The sequence below is a fragment of the Hemitrygon akajei genome, chromosome 24 (genome assembly GCF_048418815.1).
Source record: "Hemitrygon akajei chromosome 24, sHemAka1.3, whole genome shotgun sequence".
NCBI lineage: Eukaryota > Metazoa > Chordata > Chondrichthyes > Myliobatiformes > Dasyatidae > Hemitrygon > Hemitrygon akajei.
In genome coordinates this window covers 26,968,351-26,988,770 of record NC_133147.1, presented here as the reverse complement: position 1 = coordinate 26,988,770, position 20,420 = coordinate 26,968,351, and the positions used below count along the sequence as shown (strand labels likewise).

Below are 20,420 nucleotides of genomic sequence, written 5' to 3'. Positions count from 1 at the left end.
CACACCTCAGAGCAAGGTCACATGAAGCCACGGGAGTGGGTGATGGATGGTTGTATGAGCAGATGGTGCAAATCACAAGTCCTGGTTACGACATAGCACGTAATAAACAAACTTAATTAAACTTATCTTTTATCCCTACGCAATGTCCATGAATGGTTCCTGAACATTCATGTGCCTCTATTATATCTGCCTTCACTGTGTGCAAAAAAAAACGGCATGCACATTTCCTTCGGACAAACTCCCTCTCACCTTAAATGCGTGTCTTCTATGATTGGGTCAGTTTGATCCTGGGAAATAATAAGATGCTGGGTGCCTTACCCATCTATAATGCTCAATCATGACATCTCTATCAGGTCTCAAGTTCAAGTTTGTTGTCATTCAAATATGTATACAGCAACACAAAACATCATTCCTCTGGGGACGAAGGTGCAGACCACTGTCCAGCACATAGAGGCACTATATAATATTAGTACAAGTTTAATTGTCATTCAGCCATAGGCATGTAGACAGCAAATGAAATGTCATTCCTGAGGCCAAAATGCAAAACAGTAGTCACATACAGCACATACAGTCACAAAATAATACCCCTGGGTGGCGTAGCCTGAAGATTGACAGGTTGACATAAGGTGTGAGATGTATGTTTATGTACAATATTATTGACTCTTATATTAGAACCACTACCACTCCAGCGAAAACAAGCCAAGTTATCTAACTGGCCGTCAGCACCTGAGAATGGCTGCCAAAACACTTGCAACATCTCCAGTATTTACTTGACCAACAGAGCTGGATAACGTAGAGAAGTGGTGGGGGGAGGGGGAAGAGGGGGAAAGGATGAAATGGTTAGTAGCAACCTGGTGAACTGCCTTTGCACCCTCTCAAGCCTCCACATCCTTCCTATAATGGAGTGACCAGAATTGAATGCAATACTCCAAATGCGGCCTAACCAGATCCTTATAAAACTGCAACAACCCAACTTGGGAACTCACAGCCTTTGACTAATAAAGACAATCATGCCAACACTACCTTTACCAACCTTGTCAACTAGTGGAGCCACTTTCAGGGAGCTATGGACTTGGACCCCAAGATCGCTTTGAATGTTGACACTGTTAAGGGTCTTGCCAATTAACTGTGTACTGTCCGTTTACATTTGCCTGGACTGCTCTTTCGTGCTCTCTTCCCTCTATTTTCACATTCTGTGCCCTTTTCCTAGCCCTTCTGAGAAAGAACGTGCTGGCATTGGAGAGGATCCATAGAATGAAAGGGTTAACATGTGAGCAGTGTTTGATGACTCTGGGACAGTACTCACTGGAGTTCAAAAGAATAAAGGGAGGAAATCTCATCATGGGCACCAGCCTCCCCTGCATTGAGGACACCGTCAAAAGGCAGAATCCATCATTAAGGACCCCATCAGCCAGGACATACTCTCATCTCAGTACCACAATCAAAGTGGTGGTACTGAAACTACTACTCAATGATTCAGAAACAGTTTCTTTCCCCCTGCCATCAGATTTCTGAATGGACAATGAATCCATGAACATTGCCTCACAATCTTTCCCTCTTTCTGCACTACTTATTTGATTTATTTTTTACATACACTTCTTACTGTAATTTATTTTTAATAATGTATTGCAATGTACTGATGCCACACAACAGATGCCAGTGATATTAAAACCAGATTCTGAAACCTGTCAAATATTGGTAGGCCTAGATAGAGTAGACATGGATAAAATATTTCCTATGTCTTATGGAACACAACTGAACTCAACACAATTTTTTTTTCATCTTCAAACTTATCAATGGTCGGAAAGTCATGAGGCATGGTACAAGATCATGGCACGAGTTGAATAATTGAGCTGACTGAACTCAAACCTCTAGTATCTGAATATAAAGCAACTTTAATCCTTTGCAAATGGGAAATACCCATTCCCCAAAAGACTACAGAAGACTCAAGCCAACTCAGAGATGTCTCCTGCTGTTGAGACAGCCCTGCACTACTGCCTCACTTTTAGTTCACGGCTTATAGGTAGAAGCAAAGTTATCCCTTCAGAGCTATCTTCAGTTCCACTACCCTTTCTCAAACCTCTGTTCTTTAAACTCCAAAAGCCATGTCAGTTTTTAGATTCAGATTTATTAATCACATGTACAAAACAAAGTGAAATACATTGATTCTGTTAACAACCAGCACACCCAAGTTTCCACTGGGGTCAGCCTGCAAGTGTCACCACACATTCTGGTTCCAGCATGGTAGTGAAGCACTTAAGAGTAATGCTTTACACTGCCAGCAATGGAAAGATCAGGGTTTAATTCCCTCCATTGTCTGTCAGGAGTTTATGTTCTCCCAATGACCTCTGGGTGCTCCGGTTTCCTCCCACATTCCAAAAGACATACAGGTTAGGGTTAGTAAGCTGTGAACATGATAATTCGGCACTGAAGGCATGGAGACACCTGCAGGCATCCCCCAGCACAATCCTTCAACTGTGTTGCTCATCGGCATTAACAACACATTTCACAAAATGTTTCAAAGTACATGTGACAAATAAAGATAATCTTATTTACTTATTTGGATACAGCAAGAAGCAGGTCCTTCTGTCCCTTTGAGCTACATCATCTAATCATGGGACAATTAACCTACCAACCAGTACATCTTTGGACTGTGGGAGGAAACCAGAGCACCTGGAGGAAAACCATGCAGTCACGGGGAGTAGCAGTGGGAATTGAACCTGGGTTACGGGCACTGTTAAGCATTGTGCTACGTTACCTTGCTGTCCCATTAAAAAGATCATCTTTAACATAGCACGCCTATAAACTGTTCAGCAGAAAAACATAAGCAACAACAAAACAGGCACCTTTCCTATCCTCCCTCCCACACACAGGCCTCCATCCCCAGGACAAGCTGTCTCGTGCTTGGTCCCGATCTCAGACACCGAGTCTCCAGCCTCCAATCATTGACCCGGACTCACAGACCTCCAGACAAACTGATCCAAGGCCAGTAAATACATGACCAGTACTCTCCAATCACTGCCTGTGAGTACTTCAAAACTAGCCACACCACAGTCAGTAAAAGCCTTCACAAGTGGGAACAATCAATGTCAGGTACATTCACAAATTTATTATTTAATCTTTTATCAGCACAATGTAGCACAAAAGTTCTGCATTCAATGATTCATTTGACATGAATAATAATACAACTGGGAAATACTTCACTCCAATGTCGTCACCAGGGTCAATGTTGCTGCCTCCCATTGCAAAGAAGCATTTTTCTTCTGGTTGAAAACTAATACTAAGATATTTAGTGCTGAGAGGAAGAATTTCTTAAAGTAGACAGTGAATTTTCAAATATTTATCATATGTGCAAAGCATGCAATAAATGTGTCATTTGTGCAAACAACCAACAAAACCCAGGGATGTGCCGGGTCGCAATACACTCCAGCACCAACGTAGCATATAAATAATGCTTGGCACATAACAAGCCACAGAGCAAGAGCAAAACAAACACCATTTCTTACTCATTCTTACACATACATGTAGTCCTCAATCATCCTTTAACCTGTCCCTAAAAGCATTCCCATGAACCTGAAAACAGCTAAATCTGAGCCATGACCTAATGGCAACTGCAACTCGGCACCACCTTGACTGGGTTTTTTGCAATTCTCTACTACAGAGGGCTATGGGTGTTCAATCCTTCAGTGTATTCAATTCCAAGATCAGTAGATATGTGGACACTAAGATTATGGGATGGAGTGGATAGGAAATGGATGTGTTATGATAGTGAATGGGCTGTGGCATCTAGCCAGCTATGACAATGAACGGGAAGTGAATATGACCTATCACAGCTAGTCCTTCCTCTGAAGAATGCACATGTAATGACCATGAACACCCATCAACAACTTCAATGTTTCCTCAGCCGATTCCCTACTCTCCTGCAGCCAGTGATAGCTCACAAATCAATTGGGAAGAAAGTCAACTATTCTTTTTATGAATTACGCGAAAATATATATGGCTAGACAAGATACAGAGAGTTTCTAATAGCTCATTAAGCCTTGCCAGAAGGCAAATCACATCACACTTACAGAAATCAACTAAAAGAATCATGAGGGAAAGATGAAATATGAAAGCAAGCTAGTTAAAAATATCAAGATGGATAGAAAAGCCTTTTTCAAGTATATAAAAAATAAAAGACGAATGAGAGTGGACATAAGACCATTAGAAGATGAGGCTGAAGAAATAATAATGGGGTCAAGGAGATGGCAGATGAACTAAATGAATATTTTGCATCAGTCTTCACTGTGGAAGACTCTAGCAGTCTGCTAGATATTGAAGGTATGAGGAAAGAGAAGTGACTGCAGATACTCAGCGTGCAAAAGTCACCTGGATCTGATTAACTGCACCCTAGGGTTCGGAAAGAGGTAACAATAGAGATTATGAAGGTATCTTTCAAAATCATCATTGGATTCTGGCATGGTGGCAGACGGCTGGAAAAATGTAAATGTCATTTCTCTCTTTAAGGAGGAAGGCTGCAGAAAGGAAACTATAGACTAGTTAACCTTGATGTTAGAGTCAATTGCTAAGGATGGGGTTATGGAGTACAGTTGGCCCTCCTTATCTGCGGGGGATTGGTTCCGGGAATCCCCGTGGATGCCAAAAAATGTGGATGTGCAAGTCCCTTATTTAACCTGTCTCAATGCAGTGGACCTTAGGACCCAGCAGAACCCCAGACATTATTTAACCTGTCTCAGTGCAGTGGTCTTTAGGACTGGCACAGCTCTGAATCCTCAGTGTTTCTGTTCACGAAAATAATCACGATCACAATTGAAAATAAAGTCGAAATATTAAAGTGATCAGTAAGAGGTGAAACACCATCGGCCATTGGAAAAGCGTTAGGCTACAGCCGGTCAACCATCGGAACAATTTTAATGGATAATGTGAAAGGCCCTGCCCTGATGCAAGCTACAATAATTACTAAGCAACACAGTGGTTTGATTATTGAAATACATACGTTTCTTAAGTGTTTTATATGCATAGAAAGGTAAAATATATACTACATACTAAGACAAACGTTTGACTGATACTAAATAAACCAGATGTACCTGTTCCGACTTCAAATCCGTTTTAAAAACGGACTCAAGAACGGAACTCCTTCATAACCCGGGGACTGCCTGTACTTTTAAATTATTTCTAGATTACTTATAATACCTAATGTAAATACTATGAAAATAGTTAGTATACTGTATTGTTTAGGGAATAATTACAAGAAAAAATAGTCTGTACATGCTCAACTAACGAGTGCTGGAGAGAGAACTTCTGAGTTTTCCCCATCCGCGGTTGGTTAAATCCGCGCATGTGGAATCCATGGATAAGGAGGGCCAACTGTACTTGGTGACACAGGGCAAATTCAGCATGATTTCCTTAAGGGAAAATCTTGCTTGACAAACCTGTGGAATTCCTTGAGGAAATTAGTAGGATAGATAATGGGTGCAGTATATTTGGATTTTCAGAAGGCTGCTTACCAAGTTAAGAGCCCATGTATTACAGGAAAGTTACTAACATGGTTAAAGCATTGGCTGATGTATATAGGAGGCAGCAAGAGGGAATAAAAGGATCCTTTTCTGGTTGTCTGCCAGTGACTAGTGTGGTTCGCAGGAGTTGGTGTTGGGACCGCTTATTTTTATAAATGATTTAGATGATGGAATAGATGGCTTGTTGCCAAGTTTGCAGTTGATACAAAGACTGGTGAAGGGACAGGTAGTGTTGAGGAAACAGGAAGACTGCAGAAGTAGTTACAGATCGGGAGAGTGGGCAAGAAAGCGATAAATGAAATACAACAGGGAGAAAATCCAAAAATCTGAGATGTAAAGGGACTTGGAAGTCCTTCTGCAGAACACCCTAAAAGTTGGTTTGCAGTTGAATCAGTGGTGAAAGACAAATGCAATGTTAGCATTCATTTCAAGAGGTCTGGAACACAAGAGCAGGAATGTGAAGTTTCAGCTTTATAAAGCACTGGTGAGACCTCACCTTGAATATTATGAACAGTTTTGGGCTTCTCGTCTAAGAAAAGATATGCTGACATTGAAGAGGGTTCAGAAGAGGTTCGCAAGGATGATTCTGGGAATGAAAGGGTTATCATACGTGGAATGCTTGATGGCTCTGGGCCTGTACTCGCTGGAATTTAGGAGGATGAGGGGGGATCGCATTGAAACCTTTAGAATGTTGAAAGGCCTAGACAGAGTAGATGTGGAAAAGTTTCCCATGGACCCACTCAGGATAGAGGGACATCACCTTAAAACACAGAGACAGAGAAATTTCTTTATCCAGAGGGTAGTGAATTTGTTACCACAGGCAGCTGTGAAGGCCAGGTTGTTGAGTGTATTTAAGGCAGAGATTAACAGGCTCTTGATTGATCACAGCATCAAAGGTTACGGGGAGAAAGCCATGGCATGAGGCCAAGAAGGGGGAAAGGATCAGCCATGATTGAATGGTGCAGCAGACTCAATGGCTAAATGGCCTAATTCTGCATCTATGTCTTATAGTGAGGGCTCTGAGACACACACAATGAAATTAGCAGAGATAGAGAATTTCTTTCTTGTAAAAGGAAGCCATCTTTGTTGGGACATCTCCATTATCACATGATGGACGCCAATGTGATGTATTTAAATAAATTTGTTCTCTGCTGGCCCGTTGCCAACTCTCCAAACTCCACAAACCTCTGCTAATGGATTAACTCGATAGTTCACCCACTACCTTTACCAGGCCTCAACACCAACTGCATAACAGTTAGTGCATCTGCTTTGCATCAGGGGTTCGATTCCTTCCCACTGCTTGTAAGGAGTTGGGGCATGTTCTTCCTTTGGGTGGGCTTCCGGTTTCCTCCCACAGGCCAAAGATGTATGACTTAGGGTTAGTGATTTGTGGACACCAGAAGCGTGGTGATACTTGTGAGCTGACCCCAACACAATCCTCTCTGAGTTGGTCTGACACAGACATTGCATTGTATGTTTCAATGTACATACGACAAGTAAAGCTAATCTTTAATCTTAGCATGAAGCTATGGCTCAGTTTCAAATCCTCCTCTCTGGGCTTGATTCTCAACTTCTGCAGACCTAACCCTTTATGGTCTCAGTACTACTGACATTATTCATGTCAACCTGCCCCAAAATCCCTTGTGGCTCATTTCTTATCTTAATGACAAATCTCCAAGGAGCCTCCAATACAATTCAAAAATTTGTACTGTATGTTTTAAAGATGCTTTTGAAAGTAAAGGGTTGACAAAATAGTTTCAGTTAAACAATAAGTCCACCAGCAGCTGCTTTGATGCCCTCTTCTGGATTTCATGGAAGATCCTGTGTGGATATTTTGAAAGAAAGTGCAACTCTTTGGAAATTAAAGGAGATTTCAATATCAAACCATGATTGGCACACAGTAAATATGTTTAGAATTTCTATTGCCAGAGTAAATGTGTCGAATGCGAACAGATGAAAGAAAGTAAGCTGCCTCTCCCATCCTTTGTAACCTATTTTCTAATCCATCTCTTTCATCTTTAACACAATTTTCTTTGAGAATTTGCACTGCATTTCATTAATATGTCAAGAACAGTTGAGGACTAGTGCATTGGAGTAACCGCCTTTGTCGTTTGTTTAGCATCCAAAAGGCTAAGTACAGTAGCCCACACACAAACATGAGTGACACTGTGGATAGTGTTTATTAGCCAACACTGTCTAGCATCATTGCACAAACCAGCAATAATAAGGTTGTTTTCTCTGGAGGGGCAGAGGCTGACAAAAACCTGATAGAGGTTGATAAAATTTTGCAATGCATAGATGGTTAGACAGAAACCTTTTTCAACTATTTAAGGAGCAGATTTTTCCCCTCTGTCAGATTTCTTAACAGTCCATGAACACTACCTCATTATGTTATCTTTTTGTTCTCTCTCTCTCTCTCTCTCTATCACACACACACACACACACACACACACACACACACACACACACACACACAGAGTACTGGGGTGCCTAAAACTTTCCCACGTTATGCATTGCACTGTACTGCTGCAAAATAAAAACAAATTTCATGACACACAGATGATGATAAACTTGATTCTGATATGGGTCTCTATTGTAGGCAGAGTGGTTAGGGGTCAGGGAGAAGGGAATCATGGTTGGGAGAAGGGGGAGGGAGCGGGAAGCACCAGAGAGCCACCCTCTCACCTCGGCACTCCTTCTCTGCCACCACACCCCTCCCACAGCACTCCACCCTCACCATACAACATCTTTTGCTTCCACCAGATTTACAAACTCGCTCTCCACTCCACATTGACAAATACAGTACAAAAGTCTTAAACACCCTGCTTTATACACGTATCTAAGACTTTTGCACTGCCTATAGCAATTTCTGTGTTGCTTGCAGAATTCTATTTAGTTGTAGTGCATTGTTCTGTGGGAATGGTGTGTTGGTGCCAGTATGTGAGGCTGCCACCAGCACACCCTTAGGTTGTGTCGGTCATTGACGCAATGATGTAGTTCACTATATGTGATAAATAAAGAAATCTAAATCTGCTGACTGCCAAAAACACTTGCATCTCCAGTGTTCATTTAACCAATCAAGGGGGAGGTGGAGAGGGAGAAATCTGCATGTCACAACTTCCTATTATTCTCAGAATTAGTTGGGAGTATTTTGGCACAGTCTGGGCTTGTTGTAGCAGGATGTTTGAAAAACCTCTAATTTGCTTCCCAATTATGCATTGGAAGGTTGCTTGCCTTACCAATAACAACTGCAAAGAGGCAGGCTTGCAGGGGGGGAGAGGAGAAAAGAGTGCATAACCTCACTTGCCCCATTACTGAAATGTTCCCACAACCTATGGACTCACTTTCAAGGACTCGTCATCTCATGTTCAGGACATTTATTGCTTATTTATTATTTTTCCCCATTTGTATTTGCAGTTTGTTGCCTTTCACACACTAGTTGAACACCCAGGTTGATGCATACTTTCATTGATTCTATGGTTATTGTTCTATTATGAAGTTATTGAGTATTCCCACAAGAAACTGAATCTTAGAATTGCATATGGTGACACATTTATACTCTTGATAAATTAACCTTGAACTTTGAATTAGATCACTGGCACATTTGACTCTGAATAATCCATCATGAAATGCAGATAAATTTATTAACAATGCACATATATATCACATATACAACCCTGAAATTCATTCTCTTGCAGGCATTCACAATGGAACAAAGAAACACAATAGAATTGATGAAAAACTACAAAGACTAACAACTAATGTGCGAAAGACAAACTGTGCTAATAAATAAATAAGTAAATAAATTATACTGAGAACACAAGTCGGTCAGTCCTTGAAAATGGATCTGTAGGTTGTGGAATCAGATCAGTGTTGAGGCAAGTGAAGTTACTCACGCTGGTTCAGGAGTCTGATGGTTGAAGTTAATAACTGTTCCTGAACCAGTAGTGTGGGACACAACACTCCAGTCCCTCCTCCCCAATAACAGCAGTGAGAAGGGAGCATTGCCTGGATGTCAAGATAATGTCAAACTACAAGCTGGAAGAACAACTTACATGAGGGGGATTTTTAAAACCATATTGAAAACTAAACAATCAAACCTGCATGCTCAGAATGCTTTGCTTAAACAAAAATGAAAAGTACACTAAATATCATGCTGCAAAATAAATCCAGCAGTCAATAAATCTTGGACTAAGAGTAGCAGGTCAGACAATGGCACTATTGGCTGGTCTTCCACTGGGCACAAACTGTCCCTGCGTTCTATCCAGAGTGGTATGTGAGTGGGACTCCCCATCAGGGGTGATGGTGGTGGTGGTAGAGGTAGATATATTAGGGTCATTTAAGAGAACTTTACATAGATGAAAGAAAAATGGCGATGAAGGGTGGTTAAAAGACCTGTACCATGCTGAACTATGCCAACCTGTTCTATGTTCCATATGTCCCACTGGAATCTGCTCCCATCTTTCCAAATCCATATCTGTATCTACTGGAATGATTTACTTTGCCTTCTCCCTCTTATTGACCATACACTGACTAAGGGCATCTACACAGTTTGTTTAAGCACTCACAATTACAGTGATCTTTTGGTAAGGAGATTTCATCTGAATTTTGTGCTATACTTCTTGGTAATTATCTAATACTGATGGCATACAGATATTCTCTTCTGAGTGGTAACACTTCTGCTCCTTAGACTTTCGTATATTAAAACAAAAAAATTCCTTCAAAGATTAGCTTTATTTGTCACATGTACATTTAAACACTGAAATGATTCATTTGGATCAAAATCAGCAAGAATTAGCTTAGCAGCCTGAAAATGTCACCACAGTTCTGCCAGCAAAATAGCATCCCCACAACTCACTAACCCTAACCATGCGTCTTTTGAATGTGGGATGAAACCCTGGCAGTCACAGGAAGACTGTACAAACTCGCTAGACAGTGATGGGAATCAAAACCCAGTTAGTGATCATTAGTTCCGTAAAAGCGTTTCACTTACCCATACTCTGCTGTCAATTTTACAGCCTTTCCTCATCAGAACTGTGACCCATTATTCGGTGCACCTACTCTTTAATGCAAATATCTAATCAGCCAATCATGTGGCAGCAGCTCAATACAAAAGAATGCAGAAATGGTCAAGACATTCTGTTGTTGTTCAGACCAAACATCAGAATGGGAGAGAAATCTGATCCAAGCAACTAACTTTAGAATGATTGTTGGCATCAAATGAGGTGGTTTGAGTATCTCAGAAACTGCTGATCTCCTGGGATTTTCACGCTCAACAGCTTCTAGAGTTTATAGACACAAAAAACATTCAGTGAGTGGCAGTTCTGTGGGTGAAAACACCTTGTTAATGGGAGAGGTCAGGGGAGAATGGCCAGACTGGTTCAAGCTGACAGGAAGGCAACATTAACTCAAGTAACAATGCATTACAACAGTGTGTAAAGAACATCTCTGAACGCACAACACATAAAACCTTGAAGTGGATGAGCTACAGCAGCAGAAGACCAGAAATATATACTCAGTAGACACTTACCTAATAAAGTGGACAGTAAGTGCACATTCTTTCCTGTTAATGTATACTGACTGCATTCTTTCGCTGCTTCTCAGTAGCTTTCCACAAGACAGTGATCAGAAAGGTATACTGTATTTTTTCAATGGTGTTCTGTATTCTCTCAATATAGGCTTAGCATACAATGCAATTCCTCAGAGCTCCACCCTCTAAGTTCCAGCAACCCTGCCCTCATGATGCAGAGAGGACCGCCTCCTGAATCCCAAAGTGGAGTTGATAAACTGGCTGCTGAAAACTGCTCCTAGCATGGGTGGGCAGTAGAAATCTGAAGGAGAGTTTTATATTTAAAGCGGAGGTAGATGGCTTCCTGATTACTAATGGCATCAAAGATTACACAGAAAAGGCAAGAGCATGGTATGTTGGGGATAATAAATCAGCCATGACTGAATTGCAGAGCAGACTTAATGGGCTGAGTGGCCTAACTCTACTCCTGTCTTATGGTTTATGGAAGAGGTTTCTGGGAAAAAAGCGTGGTTTAACACTTGAAATTGGCATATGTTATAAGAAAATGTAGTAAGATAGCGATTCCACACCCCCCCCCCAAAAGATAACACACCCATGAATAGTGCTTATATTTTTTTTAAATGACACTCCTGACGTGTATCCTGCCCAGCGAGTAAACACGAATAGATACCTTTCAGGTTTAACCCTATTTAGTTCCTTCCCATTTGCTGGGTAATCTACGTTGCTCAGTGAACTAGAAGTTTGACACCAACCAGAATTAAAGATATCTAAATTGCAAGTACAGTGGGAATGAGTAGGCTAGGACCCTTGGAGTACTGCAAAATGGTACATTAAAATTGGGAGATTGATATATTATTGCCACAGTGAAAAACATTGTTTTGCATGCCAACCATACACATCATTTCATCACATCGAACAGTACAAGGAGAACAGAGATGAGGAGGAATTTATTTAGAATTCTCCCTCTGGAATTCATTGCCACAGAGAGCCAAGTTATTGGGTACATTTATCGGGCACCGTGGTTATCACAACGCTTTGCAGTACAAGCAACCCTGGCTCAATTTCTGCCACTGTCTGTAAGGAGTTTGTATGTTCTCCACATGACTGCTTGAGTCTCCTCCCACAGTTGGTAAGTTAATTGGTCACTGTAAATTGTCCCAAGATTAGGCTAGGATTAAACTGTCACAGACAAATGTGCAGCCCAAGTCATTCTGGTTCCCCTTTCTTCTCACCACCTCCCTCTGTGCCCCTCCTCCTTCCCTTTTTCCTATGGTCCAACTCTCCTCTCCTAACAGATTGCTCCTTCAGTTGAAAACACTTTCCACCTTCAGCTTGTCCTCCCCCCTCACCTTCTTTTTCTAGCTTCTGCCCCCTTCCTTTACAATCCTGATGAAGGATCTTCAGCCAGAAATGTCGACTATTTATTCCCCTTCCCTTGCTGGATCTGCTGAGCTCCTCCAGCATTTTGTGTGAGTTCCTAAGACTTCCAGCATCTGCAGAATTTCCTGCATGTCATAAAATCTGTGGTTTTATGAACTTTAAGTCTTAGATAGGTGCAGATGATTAAAAAATGGAAAGCTATGTGGGAGGGAAGGGTTAGATTGATCTCAGTAGGTCTAGATGGTCAGCACATCCTAGGGCGAAGGGCCTGTACTGTACTGTAATATTCTATATTCAAGACAATCAGGAGTCCGTGTAACATAAACCCATCCAAGATCGCCCCCACCTTATTTGGCTTCTTGCCCTTTCCATTCCAGTCCTGATGAAAGGTCTTAGCCTGAAACATCGACTGTTTATTCCTGCTCAGACACTGCCTGACCTGCTGAGTCCCTCCAGTGTTGAGGGGTGGGGGAAGGGGAGGAGTGTGAGCGAGAGAAAGAGTGTGAGTGAGAGAGAGAGAGAGATTGATTGATCTGCAGATTCTCTTGTGTTGATGACTAAGTAGGGTTTAGTGAGATTTAGGACACTGACAAGAACTCTGGTTGGTTGCAAAATTAAAGGCCTGGTTAAAAGTGTTACCAGAGGAACAAATGGGACATACTCATTAGATTTTTAAACAAGCTTCAGCACTGTCACAGGCAAATCATTTTCAAATATGCTGATGAACTGGTTTTCAAAATTCGATGATCAAATAGAAAAACAATTCTGGGTGCTGCCAATCTGAAAAACAAACAGGAAATGGCCAGGTTCTCTAAAGAGAAATAGGGTCAATAGTTCAAATTATGGCCCTTTACCAGACAGTGTTAAATGTGTTTAAGAAAACGTAACTCGCAGAGAGTTGGGAGATGGGAGGGGGGTCAAAGAAGACAAAGGAAATGTCTTTGATAAGGTGGGGTGAATGAGGAGAGTACAGAACCTTGAGCTCAGTGGGTGGAGCAGTATCTGTGGGAGTGGGAAGGAACTGTCAGCCTTTTGGGTAGAGTAGGGAGTGAATGGTACAAGGCTGCAGGTACCAGCTGATAGGGTGATATTCCAACCATATACAAATAAAATTTAGAGAGCTTTGAACAGGGCGGAAGCAAGAATGTATTGTTCTGCACACGGATGAGAAGCAAGATGATAAGAGGCATAGAGAAGAGCGGACAGCCAGGCATAAACAGCTATTACAAAGGGATATCCATTTAAGGTGCTTGGAGGAAAGTTTAGGGGAGATGTCAGAATTAGGTTTCATGCAGTGGTGAGTACCTGGAACAGACTACTAGAGGCAGATACTTAAAGGATATTTAAAAGACTTGCAGATAAGCACATCAATTATAGTAAAATAGAGGGAAGAGTTGGATTGACCACAAAATAGGTTAGGAAATTGGCACAACACTATGAGCAGAGGGGCCTGTACTGTTCTATGAGGCGGCTGTTATTATAGAAGGAGGGTGCAGAGGAGATTTATCAGGATGCTTTTTTTTGAGATACAGCACAGAATAGGCCTTTCGAGCCATGCCACCCACCAATCCCCAGATTTAGTTCTAGGCTAATCACCAGACAATTTACAATGACCAATTAACCTGCCACCTCCAAGAGGACCACAACCTTGATGTACGATTTGGAGGCTGGCTTGCCTCAGTGACTCGGAGAGCTATGTTTCTGGAGTCAGGGCTTTATGCTTTGACTGTTCGTAGGGTCACCCATTCCAAACAGGTCAAAGGGTAGAGGCCAGACCACCAATCCTCCAAGTTTGGGTATTCAGCTCAGGGCTAACAAACCTGACTGGTAAAACAGAATTGAAAAAGCAATGAAAAATCCTTCTACATCTGAGCGCAATAGCATCCCTGAGACTCCACCTGGGACTTGCATAACTGACTGCAGTGAGAACCGAGAGGAACGTACTGACATGACGAAGGAAGCCCTAAACATCAGAGATGGAGGATCTTCCCATTGCTGACCGAAACATGAGCAGCGTAACAGGAAGTAACTAATCTACCAACCTGTCGGAGGAAACCAGAGCACCCGGAGGAGACTCAGGCGGTCACAGGGAGAATGTACAAGCTCCTTACAGTCAGCAAAGGGAATTGAACCCGGGTGGCTGGGACTGTAAAGTGTTGTGCAGACCACTACACTATCGTGCTGCCTGGATTACACAGCACATCTTGGTGAGGATCAGACTAAGCGAGCTAGGTCTTTTCTCTTTAGAGTGAAGGAGGACCAAAGGCAAACATGACAGGTGTACAACAGCCAGAAAGCTTTCCCCCAGGACAGAAATGACTACTGTGTAAGTCGGCATAATTTTAAGGTGATTGGAGGTGGGGGGGGGGGGAGGAAGAGAGAGAGACGGCACAGATGAGCAGCAAGTGCATGGAATGTCCTGCCAAGAGTGGTGGTTGAAGATACATTTAGGGCATTTAAGAGACTCTTAGATAGGCACATGAATGATAGAAAAATAGAGGGGAGGGTTATACTAATTCTGAAGTTATAGGGTTGAAACAACATGATAGGCCGAAGGGCCTGTACAGTGCAGTATGTCCTGTGCAAACAAATTGATTAACAAGGCAGCGGAAGGGCAGAGCTGAATGATCGTCTCTTGGGCTATGTGAAACAGCAAGTACTCCCACTTCCCTTCCACCATCGGATTTCTCAACAGACAATAACACCCCATGAATACTACCTCACTTTTTTTGCTCATTTTTGCACTACCTATTTAATTACATATACAGATAATTCTTATTTCAATATGTAGATCTTTTGTATATTGCACTGTACTATTACCATAAAATAACAAATTGCCAGTGATGATAAACCTGATTCTGATACACAATCACCCAATGTGCTCACACAGCACAGTTCTAATCAGGCAAGAATGCCAGGCACGAGGTGCTTCTCCACAGCTCACTGTCAAAGTCAGTAATTGTGCATGTCACATCAACCCCAATCATGCATAAATTTAAGATTCTTTAGTCACAGTAGCGTAGCGGTCAGCACAATGCCACCAACCTGGGTCCAATTCCCACCACTGTCTGTAAGGAGTTTGTACCTGTTCCCTGTGAATGTGCGAGTTTCCTCTGGGCACTCCAGTTCCCTCCCAAGTTCCAAAGATGTTTGAGCCAGCAGGTTAAGTATTGGGTCACACGAGCGTTATAAGCTTTGTGTCGGAAGGGCCAGTTTACCCATTGTATCTCTAAATTAAAAGAGTACAAATCTAAACCAAACATCAGATTCTGATGCACTTAGTCATAGAAAAGCACAGCACAGGAATAGAACCTCTGGCCCACCCAGACCATGTCGATTGAACCACTTATTCTGCCCAGTGCCACCGACCTGCACCAAGACCATAGCCCTCCATACCCCTACCATCCATGAAACTACCCAAACTTTGATATTGAGCTCACATGCACCACTTGTGCTGGAAGCTTATTCCACACTCATGAACCTCTGAGTGAAGAAGTTTCCCCTCATGTTCCCCTTAAACATCTCATTTTTCACTCTTAACCTATAACCTCTATAGCCCCACCAAACCTCAGCGGAAAAAGCCTGCTCGCAGTTACCCTATCTATACCCTTTGGATACCTCTATCAAATCTCCCCTCAATCTCTGACATTCCAAGGAATGAAGTGCTAACAAACTTTTCTTATAACTCAGGTCCTCCAGTACTTGCAACATCCTTGTAAATTTTTTCTGCACTTTTACATCTTTCCTGTAGATAGGTGCAGAGTTTTGAAATACAACTTAGTGAAATATACAATTAAAAATACTCATTCAGAAAACATGTATCACTGTCACGTGCAGCTTAAATCCTCGTGTTCTTCTCATTACACTTTTATCAGAACTCAGATTCTGTTAACCTTGACAATAGTGATCTCCTGCATCCACTTGTGAGCTGAAAAAGGGGAACGTGTATCATGAGATCACTATTACACAAGCATCACTGAGAACACTCACCAAGAAAATGCCCTCTTCTCATTACTACCATCGGGGTGGAGATACAGGAGTCTGAAGATTCAAACACAATTTTGGAACAGATCCTTCCACTCCACCATCAGAATTCTGAACAGTCCATGAATACTACCTTGTTCCTTTTTTTTTTGGTAATTCATAGATTTTAGGTCTTTGCAATGCACTGTTGCCATAAGACAACAAATTTCACATCATATGTCAGTGATAACAAACCAGATTCTGATTTCTATTGTCAACAATTTTGGGCTCTTATCCAACAAAGAATGTGCTGGCATTGGAGAAGGCCCAGAGAAGGTTTACAAAAATGATCCCGAGAATGAAATGAGTTCTGGCCTGAACTGGCAAAATTTTGTCAAATGTGGGATCTCATTGAAACATATAGTGGATGTGAGAGGATGTTTCCTACAGTGGAGGATTCTAGGACCGGACGGCACAGCCTCAGAACAGAAGGATGGCCCTTTAGAACACAGAAGAGAAGGAAATTATTTCACAAGAGGGTGGTGAATCACACCGCTGTACTTAAAGCAGAGGTTGATAGATTGTTGATTAGTGAGGGCATCAAAGGTTATGGGAGAAGGCAGAAGAATGGGCTTGAGAGGGATAAGTCAACTGTGATGGAATAGTGGAGCAGACGATGGGTTGAATGGCCTAATACTGCTCCAAGGTCTTAAAGTTAAAGTTGCAAGCACAAAAATTAGAACAAATGATTCAAGCAGCACCAACACAAATTTCTTTTTGACAGTGCGTTCCACAAAGCTTACTTCACGAGCTCATTCAATGTCCAACAATGAGCCATCTCGGGAGGAACTGGGAAAGATTAAAAAGGGAGACTTTGAAAGAGAGGAGAAAGATTCAGAGAATTGCGAAGGTTCGGATTAAATTTGCTGAAGGCGTTTCAGACAACAGGGAATGTACATCAGAAAGAGAACAGATTCCGCAGGATGACAGAGAACATAAGGCCTTGTGGGGCTCAAAGCATCACATTGTGAATTTTAATAACTGAGGCATCTCCGGAAATGTAATCCAGGCAGTTTACTAACCAATGAAGTGGTGGGTCAGTTGAAACCGGAGAGTTTAAGTGCAAGGGCTTTGATAAACTTAGTTTACGAGGAATGCAATGTGCCAGCTAAGAACAATCAAGCATAGAGAAAAAGACATAAATGTTAACATGCTTCAAAATAGGTTTGACCCCCCCCCCTTTAAACTGCACCCAAATTGAAAAACCCCATTTTGAAGTGTCAGGGTGGCAGACAGAAAGCTTAGGGCAGTACCAAAAAGCTGTATACAAATTCACTGTTATTACTTGGGCACAGTTACATTGGTAAACATTCATAAAGCTATAAAACTCCAGACCTATGTGCTAGTTACAAATTATAATTATCTTTGAAAACCATTCCACATTTACACAAAACACATTCACCTAAATCTACAAATAAAAGCCCTGTTATCAACAGGCATACAACATTATGAGGGGTATAGATGGGGTAAATGCAAGCAGGCATTTTCCTCCAAGGTAGGGTGAGACTAAATCTGGAGGGCATGGGGTTAAGGGTAAAAGGCAAACTGTTAAGGGGAACATGAGGGGGAACTTTTTCCACTCAGAGTGGGGAGAGTGTGTGGAACATGCTGCAGGAAGTGGCAGTTACAGGTTTGATTTCAAACATTTAAGAGAAATTTCGATAGCAGCATGAATGGGAGGGATATGGAGAGCTAAAGTGCAACTGTTGGTCAATGGGACTAGGGAGAATAATAGTTCAGCAGTCACTAGATTGGCCAAACAGCATGTGTCTGTACTGTAATGCTCTATGACCAGTCGATTTAGAACACCCAAAAGCAAACATTTTAAGTCAATTATGACACTATGGGGAGCAGGGATCTTAAATCAACACGTGCTCATCAGAGTCCTAAAAACAAAGAATCTTAAATATTTCTAAACTCACATGGACAACTTACATTAAAGAAAATACTAATGCCAAACATTTAAAATCAAGCACTTTTGCATTCTCACACAGGCATACATCAGCAAAATTGTTTTCCTTTTAAAATCATGGCAAAAGAATCCCCAGCAACTCGACATGACAAATCAGCCTTCTGCAGAAACATCTCCCAAAATCAACAGAATTAGAAAAGCAAATTACCCTGAACAAGCTCTTCAAAATTCCATCTCAGTAATTCAGCCAAGATCAAATACCCTGGTTACTTGTGGGAAGAAAATTATCTGGATGCTTTCTTTTTAAGAGCGAAAGCTTCAAACATTAGACTACATCTTTTCTTTTTTTAAAAAAAATCTATTTTCGCTCTCGGATGCAATTCCCTCTTTCTCACAACCAAACGTGAATATATCACCTGCTGAAAGCCCGTTGTGCCTTGCGCCATTCGGATAAAATATATATACAATTGCTTACTATTGAAGAAAAAGGAAATTCCACCTGCCCCAACTAAAATATCTATTAGGACGAAATAATTATTCAACAGCTCTAAGATTATAAAATTAATGCAGAAACCTCCATTCCAAGGGAAGATATTGAAATGAGTGGCGAGCCGCGCAATGTGGAGGAAGAGGCCGGGTTGGTGTATGTGTGTGTGTGTCAGCTCCTTGGTGCTTAGTCAGGCCCAGCACAAGGCCTCAGGCTTCACTTGCAGTCACCAACCACCCTTCTCTCACACACACTTACAGGAGCAACCCCCGTCTTGCAGCTTCAAGAAAATATTAAATTACCGACGAGGAGGAGGAAACGTGTTAAAAGCACGGAGAGGAAAATGTTTTTTTTAATCCAAATTAGATTTCCATTAACCATCTGTTGAAAAGGGGAACTGTTCCCGGGCCTCTGAGAGAAAGGAAAAGACAGATTTTGACCACAATTCGCAACTTTTAACCCCCCCCCCCCCCAACCTCACTACACACAGAGGCAGAGAAAATAAAATGGCGGTCAAGGGCCTCTCTCATAGGAGGAGGGGGGATAAATTGAGAGAGACAGATGGATCAACCTGCCCCACACAACTTTATCACCCTATGAGTTCAGCTTAGGAGAAAGCTGAGGTTGGGGAGCGGGGGGTTCAATAAAACGGCGTTAATGTTGGAGGGGGAGGGGAGGTCATCTTTACCTCACTTTAACCAAATAAAATCGCCGACTTAACCTTCCGGCCGGATTTTCGTGAATAAAAGATTATTACTTTATCTTCTCTGGGGGAGGGAATGTGGTGTAGGGGAAGGTGGAGGGAGTTGGGAGGAAAAGAGAGCGAGAGCCTCTCACCTGAACAACGTCGGCCATGTTCCCGCCGCAGTGCCCGGATGACAGCAGCCTCGGGCTCGCTCCAACACCGGGCGCGCGGAGCCGGGGCTCAGAGGGAAGTGGGGGGCGGGGCTGGCGGGGAGTAGGTCGCCCTGGATGCTGCCGCTCTAGTGGCTTGGAGAGGCGGTGGGAAAGTCCCAGCGAAGCTGCCGCCCTGGCAGTGGGAATGCGCCTACAATGCTGCCGCCCTGGCGGTAGGAAGGCGCCCACGACGCTGCCGCCCTGGCGGTGGGAAGGCGTCCCCAATGCTGCCGCCCTGGCGGTGGGAAGGGATAAACACCTGCGATGCTGCCGTCAGCTTAGCGAGAAAGCATTCTCAGTGCTCAGTCTGTTGAGGAGAGAGGGAAAGAAGCCTCCAATGCGCCCTCACCTGATTGGTGAATCAGCGCAACCAATGCCGCTGTGTGATTGGACAAGAAGTGGCTGCGACACTGTCACCTGATTGGTGACAAGGTGCCACCGTCTGATTGGTAGGAAGTCGAGATGCGGCTGTAACACCACCGCCTGATTGGTGAAGATGCGAGAGGGGCCCAAAACGCTGAAGCCCTATCCGTAGTTAGCAGTCTCCAATGCTGCCATCTGATTGGTTAGAAACATGTCTACAATGCTGCTGCTCTGGCGGATGGGAAGGCGGCAGGCACTTGCCCGCGATCGGCCACCGCACTCTGAGGTCGGAAGGCGCATGCGAACGTTGCC

At 42.7% G+C, this 20,420-nt stretch overlaps 1 protein-coding gene across 3 annotated transcripts in view; it reads right to left on the bottom strand.

Moving 5' to 3' along the window:
* huwe1 (HECT, UBA and WWE domain containing E3 ubiquitin protein ligase 1) overlaps positions 1-20,062 on the bottom strand; it is a 172,644-nt gene extending 152,582 nt beyond the window's left edge. For 2 of the 3 annotated variants that reach the window (XM_073028614.1, XM_073028618.1), the window contains exon 1: positions 19,686-20,062. The gene's annotated coding sequence lies outside the window, so the exon portion shown is untranslated. The remainder of the gene's footprint in view (positions 1-19,685) is intronic. The other variant, XM_073028617.1, reaches the window with a different exon arrangement.
* Between the last annotated feature and the right edge of the window lie 358 nt (positions 20,063-20,420).